Source organism: Cygnus atratus, chromosome 10 (genome assembly GCF_013377495.2).
Source record: "Cygnus atratus isolate AKBS03 ecotype Queensland, Australia chromosome 10, CAtr_DNAZoo_HiC_assembly, whole genome shotgun sequence".
Classification (NCBI taxonomy): Eukaryota; Metazoa; Chordata; class Aves; order Anseriformes; family Anatidae; genus Cygnus; species Cygnus atratus.
This window is the reverse complement of record NC_066371.1, coordinates 5,811,472-5,823,827: the sequence shown is the minus strand read 5'-3', so window position 1 is coordinate 5,823,827 and position 12,356 is coordinate 5,811,472. Positions and strand designations below refer to the sequence as shown.

The 12,356-nt window shown below is 40.9% G+C and overlaps 1 protein-coding gene across 1 annotated transcript in view; it reads left to right on the top strand.

Annotated features, from left to right (window-relative positions):
• TAFA1 (TAFA chemokine like family member 1) overlaps positions 1-12,356 on the top strand; it is a 317,847-nt gene that overhangs the window by 212,615 nt on the left and 92,876 nt on the right. The gene's annotated exons all lie outside the window — the stretch shown is intronic.

The following is a 12,356-nucleotide window of genomic DNA, read 5'->3' as shown; positions in this document are numbered from 1 at the left end:
ATTTTGATTATCCAGCTGATGTACATTTCTCTGTAATGAAGTACTTGAATGCATAGCCAGTGCTCTGAACTTTAAAGAGGTATCATAGGACTGGGATTAACATAAATGTAGTTTTAAAAGCCTCTTATCTTTAAACAATTTGCACGCACACACACAAAAAAGTGTAAAACATTCTATTGATTAAAGATTATTTAGCAGGTTTGAATAGCTTTTCCAAAACAAACAAATAAAAAACCAACCAACTCCCATATCTAAACTTTGTCACATTTCTGTAAGCTTGTGCTGATGTTTCCAACATGATTTTTATTAACGGCAAAGAAAGGAAAATGGTTTTGTTTTTTCCAAAAGGATATGCCAGGTTTTGATGTGGCGAAGAAGACAACCATCATTTGTTGGGATTTCTGCTGCCATGACTCATTTACTTGCCCTACTCTTCTAGCAATTAGCTTAGACAAGCTCCCTTTCTGCCAGGTGGCATTCCCAGAGCATCTGAGGGGAATCCTGGTGCTTCCCATTTGCATCAGCTGAAACGAGAGGTCCCGGGTCACTTCTGAACACAGACTTTGGCATTGCACCCCGCTGTGCAGTCAGCTGCGTGCTCCTCCATGACCCCGCTGCTAATTACAGTGCGCTCATGTCAGAGAGGTGGCATCTCAGAAGGGTCACCTCTGGGGAGGTAAATGTAAAATGTATGGGAGGAAAATGCTACCTGGTAGACTGGGCACCCTGACTTTCTAAATAGGTGCGTGGATATGAGAAGAGATTGCTGCAGTGAGGATTTTCCCTTCTTCCTAAAATCCTTTACCATGTTTTGCAGTACAATGCATTTTTTTTTTTTTTTTTAAATGGAGAGAGGGGGGAAGGGAGAGGAGCACTAAAGATAAGGATTATAATAAGGGAAGTGGCCAACTCTGGAACCTGCCAGCATGACAAGATTGAGGTAGAAGTGCAGAGACTGATTTTTGATGTGGGATAATTTAACTTAAGACCATGACTATCACTCACAGCTTTACACACTGTAATGAATGCAGGCATGCAGCAAGAACAGTTTGGGAGCATCTGATACATGAAAGCATGAATATGATATTAGGTACTTTTAATTGCTTGATTTTTGGTGTCTCAGGCTCTTTTCTCATCATTTTCATTGTTGCTTTTCTTTCTTAAGAAGCTGTAAGCATTCTCCTTAGCTCTACAGGGTGCATTGGACTTGGAAATATTGAAACCAATTGAATTGTTTCTATACATTATGCTAGTAAATGATTTATTTTGTATGACAGCAGCTTTTGTGATGCATCTCCCTAATTAAGCTACTTCAAGCACCCTTCCAAGTGCAGTGTACATTGGCCCAGACTCAAGATCTGCTCGGTGCAGAGGAGGGGTACCAGGGAGCCGATTACAGGTCTCAGGCTCGCAAGCCCCATCTGCTCCAGCCTTGATTTCAATTAGAGCATCTGAAGGGGCGGCTCCAAGTTGCCCCTGGTTGTTCTGTGGCCTCAGAGACACTCAGCTAGCTAGGAACTGAGGAAATGGAGATTTTTACTCGTTATAATCATTGCGACTGGGCATGTGACAGCTAAATGTGTCCCCGGCTGGGGCCATACCCTGCCCAGATGTGCTCTGTTAATGGCTGGGTTGAGGGGCAAGAAAATGTGGCCCTCTCAGCATATTCTGACTTTGCCATCATATGTTTTCTGCCAGCAAGGTCTGTTAGTCCCCTATGGCTTTTATGAGTGGACACTGTTCTCACCAGACCTCCATGCTTACACTAATTACAAATGGTATGAAAATTTAGTCACAATACCACAGAAGTTTCCTTGGGACACGGTTCTCAAAGAATTCTTTCATAAAAAGCAAGGAGGAAAAATGTGATAGCTTCACCAAATTCAAACTGAGAGCTTTGATGTGTTGATATTCTAGGTATATTTCTGTCAAAACCATAAGTTCAGCTGTAACTATTTTTTGCCAAAAAAAAAATATTCGAGCTGCAGTGCTGGGGAGACAGATACCAATCTTGGGAATGGGAGAAGATGCACTTATTGAACAAATGCTCATACAAATTATTCACAGTTCTAAATATGGTCAGTATCTGCAAAACCACATTAACTTAAAGCAAAAGGGAATCTATTGCCTTGCTGAAGTGGAATCAAGAGGTAGGGGGTGCTCTTTTGTAGCACAGTCACTGACATTTAAACTCATCTACAAAGGATTCTTGCCAAAAGTGGGGTTGTACTTGAGCAGCTCTGAGAATAAATTACAAAATTGTAAAATTACTAAAAGAATATCTTCCTACAGTATGAGTCAAGGACAAGCCTGAAGTTACAGAGAATTGAATGAGAATTTTCTTTAAATTATACTGCTGGGCTACTTAAGAAGTTCTACAGATGTGAGAAAAATAACTCCTTGTGCTTGATGTCTGCCATTTCTGAGATGGCTGGTGCATGCTTTTGTTGTGAATGTTTATGTTTTTATGACTTGTGAGGGGATTCAGAACTTTGATCTAGATGAAGAAAATAAAATCGTAGTGGGAACGCTCAAGGAAGGTGCAGGGAGGCCACCGGGGAGCTTTGCCAGCAGTGGTCTGCCGGTGACTGTCCCTGCTCTGTGCACAAAGAGCAGCTTTGTTGGCATGGAAACTTTCAAAAAAATGGCTCTTTGTGATCTCCAGAAGTCTTCTTTTGGATAGGGCTCCCAAGTGTCTTTCAGTAGATTTCCTCAACAGATTGAAGCGGAAACATCTAGGTGTCTCATGGAGTTTATTCTCTAAATACTGACAGATTATCTTTGCCAGAGACACATTACACCCAAGCTTGAAAAAAACAGCATACATCAAAATGTTCTTTTCCTCACTTTTTTTTTCCATTCTTACGTAAAATAAATGAAGAGTATTTACAGAAAAGTAAATCACCAAGAGGAGATGCTTTGAGTGCTCTAGTACCCAGTTCTCTGCCACCAATATCCACAGGATGATATCCACGTCCAACATACAGACATTAATGAAAACAAGGATCTTAATAAAAGCAGCTTTTTCATATTTATTCTTTCAAGTTGCAGAGCTATTACTTTGCAAGGGCCATTAGAAAACTCCTCTAACTGCACTCGCTGTTGGAGAAGGATGTCACATCTTAAAATGTTGTCCCCTTCAGAATATTGTGAAAGTCAGGGGCAAATTATTTTAATATGGCATTGGTAGTTGTGAGTAGAATCACAATGGAAAAGCAGCATTTTCCTTTATGCGGCCAAGACAGTCTCACAATCTCAGCTGACAATCTCAGCTTCTCTGGGCAGATGCTAGGAATTGTGTTGAAGGTGAGATTCGATTTTGAAGAGTGTAACAGCAAGAATAGCTACCATGTTACATCTCTAATGCATTAATAATGCTTAACATTTCTGAGTTGTGTAGCCCCTCTCTTTATAGATTTGTTGTACCTATGCTTCTTTACTGCAGTCAGCTCTGCCTGCCTTGAGAGATGGAGAAATAGGAAGGCTTTCTTTGGAAAGTGATTGATTGGGGGGGTGAGATAAGGCTCCCGCAGGAAGCGATGGAAACTACCTGGCTCATGCCTTGGAAAATGCAACTGAATGACAGGGCAATTTTTATGAAGAAGATTTTCTGGTACGAGAGGGATTTTGTGTTGTGCAGGAAGAGCCTGATGGTGATTCTCAGAGGAAGGGTTAATAGGAAAGGAGTTTTGTAGTCGACATAAAATTCAGCTTGCATTGATGACTTCTTCACTTGGAGAGCTCCTTCTTCCTGCAGGGGAAATCACAATAAAGAATAAAGGAGATTTCTTACCCATTCCCCTCCGACTGACCCGAGGCCCCACGATTTATGCATCATGCTCTTTTCTCTCCCTTGCTCTATCAGCTACCTCCACCAGCTCTAGTGCTGGTAGTTAAACTGCTTCCAGTTTGGGTTTTTCACAGCCTTTGTTTTAAAGTTTCATCTCACTCTTGGAGTCTTCCATCCCAGATTCTCCACACTTATTTATTTATGCACAAAAGCTGCTTCTCAGCAAAAGCAGAGATCTGGGCAGGAGGCACAGTGACACGCCTAATGTTTCTGCTGTCTAATAGCAGGATTGCTGGAGGGGTCAAGCCGGCACAGCAAAAACAACACACTTCACACAGGGCCCAGGCAATCCAGAGGGGAGCTCTGCTCAGCCTTGGATTTATTTGCAGTCTCAGATTAACAGCATTTCCACCCTGCATCTCCTGCTGTGCGGTGTCTTGCTTGCCTGCCTGCTCGTCACTGAGACCTAGAGAGCATCATGTACTCGCACAGCCTTGGTAATTATCCCAGCTACCTTGGCTCCTTCCTCCCAAACCAAGGCTGCCAATCTTTTCTGTTGCTGGCCAGCCAGATTTGCCCTGCAAGTCCTCTTAATTGGCTTTTGGGATAACTGAAGTTTACCTATTCTGCCTAGCCACTTTGCTAACAAGGCTCAGCTGCCTTTCCCAGGCCTTGAGAGGCTGGAGAAGGATTTTTAAGCCTTGGTGAGGCTCAGAGGCTTTGGAGGCAAGCTGGGGGTTGCTATCGGTTTCTTGTGCATGTCCAAAATGGGGATTTTTCTTATTGAAAAAAGATGGGTGAGCTGCCCATCTCTGGTTCTTCTTCACCATTCCCAAAATGCCCTCTTCCCTTTTCCTCCCCTCCTCACAGCACCATACAGCAAGTGTGTGTGTGCCAAGGAAAATAATGAACCTGTATGTGGTATTTTAGTGCTACTTGCTATCTGTGTATACTATGTCAGGTATATTGAAAGAAATGGGATTTATAACAGTATTATGGTTCTGATAGTTGGCCATATCTAGAGCTAATCTTGTTTTTCTCTGAGCTCCACTGTCCTTTGCTGTGCTCCGATTTGATTATTTTGAATGTAGTGATATCAATCTCTAGGAGGCAATGTTCTGTCACAATTAGAGTTATTAGATGGCACTGTATATAAAAAGAGGCCAAAGTGACTTGATAGTTATTTCTTTTTTTGTACCTGTAGACTCATTAGAAGAGCCTCAGACACTTGTGGCAGGCAGGCCAGAGCACACCTCATTAGTGTTTAGGATGAGAAAATGCTGGCATGCAGCACCAAAGGTTAGTTACAGATGTATTTCATGATAGATCTAAAGCTCTCTATTATAACAGTAGCTCTAAAATAAAGCTACTGAACCATGGCTCCGTGTTACAGTACATTAAAATGCAATGATAATTACCTTCATTAGGAAAACGTATCTTCATGGCTCTTGTGATACTTGCTTCAAAAATGTACTAAGGAGGAGTACAATTGGGATGCAATCCACAGAAGCGGGGGTGAAGAGTAGGAAAGCCAAAGTACAGAGAGGAGAGATGGTGTAGAGATGTCCCACCCTGGCAGTGAATCCTACCGCAACAAGCTCTCTCTCAGCAAGTGGAAGAGCTTAATTCAGCGGTCACAAGTCAGGGGTTTCCTCTAGTCCGGGAGACAGCTCTCGGTGAGTCCCAGTGAACCCTGTTTGCCTTGTGCAGGTCTGGCACTGACTCAAGTCAAAGGTTTTGTGTACAGGCATGTTCACCCGGTAGTCTCTCAGATGGAATTTTGGCTTTTGGTAGTTTTGAGCTGGCAAAGTGAAAGGTGTTATAGTTGAAAACAGAACTCATTAAAAGTTAGGTTTGTATTTCCAGTCTCTCCATACTTAAAGAGGAGAAGAAGTGGTCCTTGTGCATAATATGTAACCCACAAGATTTGGTTTAAAGAGCCACATTAGCCTGGAGACAAAAGAGGGAAACCTTAATTAGGAAAAAGCAAACAGACTTTCAACACCCTTGAACTTGGTGGGATACATGAGAGGCCTTTCAGTAAAGAAGCTGCTTGATCTATCAAGTTTCCCCAATGATCAATGTCTAGAACAGCAGTTATATTTAGTAAGAGGGCAAAAATAAAGTTTATCTCCCCATTCCAAGCAGTGGTAAGGCTATCTGCAATGTTATTTTTAACAGAGGGACGAGAGTTTGATAAGGATCAACATCTGATCCTTACAATTCAGCAGAAAACTCTGCTGACGTATTATGTCCTGTTGCTCGTTCGTAGCCTCCAGGAGTTATATGAGCAGAAAACCAGTCAGTTGGGTAATCGTGGTAATTAAAAGAGATGTAAACTTCCAAAATAGCTGACACTTAGTCACTACACCAAGCTGTCATGCTTGACTGAGCTAATGTTAATTCCAATATCCCATTATATCTAGCTGATATCAGTTTAAAAGATAGCTGCTGTGTTTCTTCAGCAACTTGCAGCTACAGTCATAAGAGTATTGATTACAGTACAGATTTGACAGATGTGAGTTCTATTTAAGAGAAATTGTGCCATAGATATTCTTTTACTTAAACCGCTCAATGCTGTGTGGATTCCAAGTATATCCTGGATTTCATCTGTAAGGTCCTTTGAAATCTGCCTGAGAGGTGCAAGAACGAGGAGATGCCTTCTTTTAGGCTGCATTTTTAGCTTCTTAGCATAGATCTTTTTGATTTTGGTACCTGAATACGGAGGTGACACAGAATAGGAGAAAAGGCAGGTTTTAGCCACTTTCACCATTTTCTTTGAGTCTTTACAACATACTAAGTTAGAGGTTTCAACAAAAGTGAAGTCTTCTAATTGACATCAACAGACTTTGATGGAGGGGCTGAGCACTGAAGTTTTCTATTCTTTGGGAATTATTTACATATTTAAGAGTTATTTTATCTTTCTTGATGGTATCAAATTGATCTCCCAGTAGTGAATTATTATTTTTAGGGCCTTATTAGATTTCATTGAATACTAAAACCACAGATAGTGGAAGCTGCTGGGAGCCATAAGAGAGTTATGGAGAAGTTCTCCCTTGCAGGACATAAACTCAGGGTTGCTCACAGCAGACTTTGTTCTCACAAGCGTCTAGAGGACATGAAGTTTTCTTGTTCAACTCTTAAATGATTTTTGTTTTCCTCTTCCCCAAAGTATCCCACCCTTCATTGTCACGTGAGTTAAATAACCACTTATTAGACTTTATATTCTCCATTTCTTCTTTGTTTCTGCATACAGTTTTGAATTGTTTCATGTGCCTGGACTAAAGTGTGAGGAAAATGCTGGCAATTGTTTTAAGATAAATAAATAAAATAAAATAAGAAGAGGAAAAGAAAAACAAAAAGATTTGCATTTCCCTAAAAAAAAAAAAAAAAGGCAAATTAAAAAAAAATGTAACCCACTATTATTTATTTCTTTAAAATCATATGCTATTCTATAGCAAGGTAATTATTCATTGATATATTTCTCTGTTTAAAAAAAAAAAAAGTAACGGCTTTCACAGAAACAGACATACTGACATTCTGGAAAAAAAAAAAAAGCCAAAGTTCACCTCTAGCTAAAGATTCAAAAGCTGTCATCAGATCAATGTATGCCTTCCAGTGTAGCTTGCAAAAAATCGTTTCTCAGCTAATATCCTCAAGGACAAGATATAGTTTGATTTGGTTCTTCCAGGAGGTATTCTTGATTGCTTTGGAAAGCAATATTTTAAAATGGGGGCAAGGGAGGGAGGATGGTGTGGTGTTTTATTTTTAAAGTTCAGGCAAATCACAACATAAATCAGCCATGAGGATGGAGACACTGTTTTTTTTTCTTCACAATGTGAATCTTGACTCTTCTATTTTATGCCTAATTGGGAATTGTTTTAATGAGTTTATGAAAATCAGTCTGCCTTCCAAAATGTTTCAGGGGTTGTTTCTGTTTGGGTTGGTGCCTTCTTCTGCTTGGTTGTTTCTACACTGCAATGTAAAGGGACTTTTGATTGTTTTATTTTATTTTTTTAATCAGCCTTTGCATTTGATTCATGTGTGGATAAACACTTCACACTGTATAACTAGACTAGATGCCAAATTTTATCAAAAACCGTATAGAAAGAGGCTGGAGACAACAATCTAGTAGTTCAGTGTTTCTGCGCTGAGGCGTTATGGAGACTGTCAATTTGACTTCTTTATTATTTTTTTCAGAAAGCTGATTGACACAGAAAATGAACACGGTAAATAAATGTTCATGCTACGTTTATTTAAAGAGGTGCATGGGCTTTTGGCATGCATCCCACAGGTTATTTAATAAGATTTGTGCGCAAGGCTCCCACACAGTGCTTACCACCTGATGGGCAAATATGCATGCTACTTGGCCGCTTTTAAATGTGGGAGCCTAAGAGGCCTAATTCCCATTTCTTTATTCAGTCAGCGGTGCTATTATTACTAAAGAAAAAAGAGATCTTACGTTTTCAAAAGCCGAGATGTACCCCCAGCCCTACCGTGGCAGCAGCAGCTCCAATGAATCACATGAGAGGAATTACTGATGTAGACGTACCTCAGTAAAACTTCTCTGGGAAATGCTTACGCAGAGACGCTTCTGCACAGGAGACCCTAAAAAAAAATGTGTCCTGGGCAAGTCCTGCTGGTAGCAGGAGAGCCACTTTCAGGGGCAGTGGCATCCATCTTTCATTTGAAATTTGTCACCTTGAGTGCTTCTGGTGTGCCTCCACTTGGTTTGATCCCATCATTGATAATTTTATGTTGAAAAAAATGAATGAATTGGCTGTTCTGCACCAACTGAAGAAAGCCATTTGTCTCCACTTTTTTGGCTCAAAGCATGTAATGGAAAATATATCTGATAACTGGGTGTCTGGAAGAAGCGTCCAGCACAGACAGCTGAACATCAGTGCAGGGAATTGGAAAGAGCAGGTCCTGTTCTGCAGCCCTGCTAACCACATAAGGTACGGCTGCACTGCTGTATCAGGACTCAGCAAGCCAGATTTGCAGAGCTATTATTTGGAATATAGAATGCAGAAATGGCATGCAGATTAAAGAAAAAAAAAACAGGAGAAACTTCTTTTCCTCACTCTTCATATATGTCACTATATTGCCTATAATGGCACAAGCCAACGTTTTCTCCATCTTTACGCTGAAGTGGATTTCATCTGCCTTTTGGTAAGATGAAGAAATTCCTAGATGTTCAAGTGTGTAAATTAGCCTCAAAAGTATGTCTTTGAGAAAATGAGGCACATCTTTGTAATGGCTTTTTTTCCTATAGGCACTCAAAATTGTATTTGCTTCACTTAGAACAACTTTGAAAGGTGTGCTCTATTCCGGCAGTGTTTGTTGCACACTAGGTGCCTCCACAGAAGTGAGCTGGTTTTGCTGACTTCATCACATTAATTCAGGCTGCAGTTTCCCAACTCTCTAGTGTTGTTTCTGCCCCTCTGTCACCAGGCTTGCCCCAAGCAGGAGCCCACAGGAGTGTCGAGCACGCAGTGCCATTGGTTAAAGCAAAAACAACCTGGCACCCAGCTCAGAGGTGATGAAAGTTATTGAGGAGCAGAGAAGTTGCAACTCGGCAAGGCTTTTTTTTTTTTTTTTTTTTTTTTTTCTTCCCCACCTGAGTGCAGCTTCACTGCACTGATTTAAAGGACATGTTTGTCCTCCACACGCTGGTGCTTTTATCATTTAGGGAGAGTAGAAAAACAGATTAAATAAAACTCGATAATTTGAGCAAAGACATAATCAACTATAAAAAATGCAACCTTAAAGACATGGGAATCTTTCACTTAGTGTCCTGTGCAATGATACTGCGTTGGTAGTTGTAATTGTTTATCACTCTAACATGATCAATAAAGTAGCTAACCACAGCTCTCTCTTTCAATACCATTGATTGTAGCAGCCCAGACCGGCAGTCGCTTCATGTACACTACAGCTGTAGCAACATATTAACATGACTTCTGAATGGCTGGGGAGATTTAGACTCAAAGGATGGTGCTCTACACTGAATTACAACCCGTGCAGTATTCCTGAGGCTACGTGGAATGTAAATCAATGGAGAACTTGGCCTTGATGATGAGCTATTCCATTGTAGAGAAATGTTATTTCAATTTTGTTGTATTTACAGTGTAAAGCACTTAGCTCCTCTGGTATTACTTCTAATGTGAAGTAGAGGTGCAATGTTGGGATGTAAAGTTTTTTTTTTTTTAAAAAAAAAAAAAACAAACAACAACTACTTGTTCTTTGAACACAGTACAAAGGTATTACTAACTTTTCTCATAGTTTTTGAGTCAGTACAAGTGCACAAACATTAGAAATGCATTCTGGGTAAATTCCCTTTATGAGAGAGCAGATCACTGCATGTACCTGACTCTTACACGCTGCTTTGCTTACTTGTGCTGGGAGGGTTATCGACACAGGTGAGCTGTGAACTCTCCTGTCCAGACTGCTGTTCTTCCACAGGAAGATCCTGAGACACCAGGAAGATCCTGAGGGTGACCATGGACCAGCAGGTTTGCCCTGAGAAATTTCAGTCTGTGTTTGGGTAACACGCTCTTGGTAGATCTGTCCAGTGGCAGGGCACTCCAACCGGCTGGATTTATGGCAGTCTGGTACAGGCACTGTGGCATAAGTTTGATGTTTGGAGATGACTAAGGTGGCTTTATTATATCATGGGCCAACCCAGCCCCAGACAGCCTAGGGATCTGGGAGCAGACAGGATTTTCCAACACTTATTTCTTCTGTGATCATAACAAAGTCATGTTCTCGCACCTTAAAACTTTGTTCTGTGACTTTTGCCTCTGACAATAAGTGTCTGCCTCTGACGAAGTGGGAAGCTCTTCTCTGTCAAAATGAAGCTACCATTACACACTCTCAAGCCCCAACCATTAACCAAGCTGAACAGTAGATGGTATTGCCTCGGTTGTTTATTGACCGCTGTCAGGTTTCTTCTCAGTGTATACAGCTTGCATATCTGGATTACTGTGGGGGGCTATTAAATAATCTATTAATACTTCAGTTTATTGAAAGACTACCTTGAAAGGCTTAAATTACATTCATTAGAGTTAGTGTATGTTGTCTTTTTGTTTTGTTTTGTTTTTGTTTTGTTTTTTTAATGACTATCAGAGTTTAGAGGGAGAAAAACGCCCCCCCTCCTCACCCCTTCCCAGCTAAAATACAGCACAGCTTTCCCGCAATCAAAATCATGTCTTGATGCCACTGGCTGCCAAGCTGGTTGTGGAGCAGGTGTGTGCTCTCAACAAGAGCTAAACACACGTGGCACTGCCAGAGCCTTGGTTCGTACAACCTACGTACCCTGCCCATTGGTACGATGCACTTCCTTCCCACCTGCTGCTATGGTTTTCAACTGATCTTTGGATTTGTCACTGCAAAATATTGGAGTGTGTCCCCTTTCTGAGTGCTGGGAGATGCAGGACTCGCACCATACAGCTGTTAGAAGCAGGAATAGGGGGAAATGGCTTAGATTTCATTGGTGCTGTGGCTGTCAGTCTGATGAAAGAACAAACAATGAAAAGCAGATTTGCCTGCACCATGGGTGCCAGTGTAATTGTGGTTTGCTTCTGCTGCATGCCTGTTTGCAGGTTGGTCCATGTCAGTGTTAGAGCCATGGTACTGAGTGGCCCAGAGCGTGAAAAAGCAGCCATACAACATAAAATAAGTTTTGTTTCTATTTTTCTTTTCTTTACTCTTCTTACCTCCTCAAATCACTAATCACAGGCACAGAGACATAATCTGCCCTTGGCTATATCTATAGACTCCCACTGACTTGCAGTGGGAGATCACGGAGAGGGACTTGAGGCTAAAGGTTTTGCCTTAGTTTTATTTTTCATTCTGGAAAATAAACAAAGAAATAAACAAAACCACCAATGCAAGAGACTAGTTGGAGCTGAGAACTGGAAATTAAAGACCCCAAATAAATTATTTCTGTGCACCTACATCTTGAAAGCAGGTTGTTTTCCTACTTCTTCGTGTTGATGTCTCACATGCTGATTGCCTTATTAACAAACTGACACAATCTCCACCACTGAATAGCTGAGCAAATTAGTGTATTGCTACGTGTGTTACTTGAAGGACATGCTTCAGCTGGGATTTCCTTCAGCATCTCGTATCCGTGAAAACCTAATGAAACTGCTTTGTATTTAGTGCTTGTGATGGTGCCTCTGACCTTTTGAGCTTCCCCTCTCTTCTTGGATAAGGCACCTGCATTTTGGACTGACTTGCCATGCATGTAAATCACTGTAAGAGGCAAAATGACTTTTTCCTGATTCAACAGAGAGTACTAAGCATTGTGCTTTTGTTTCCTACACTACTGAATATAAGAGTTGGCTAACTATACATACTGTGAGAGCTATTGTATCACGCTGTTAAAACCTAAGGAGCTTTTTATTGGTCTTTCATGCTAAATAACTTTAAAGGTACCGCCTGGTGTTTTTATATAAATTATAAATGTTTTAAAAATACATCAGAAAAAATACTTTAATAGCACAGTTTCCTACTGTGGAGCCTCACGCTACGTAAACTTTCGATTATGGCTATCTGTCCCTTC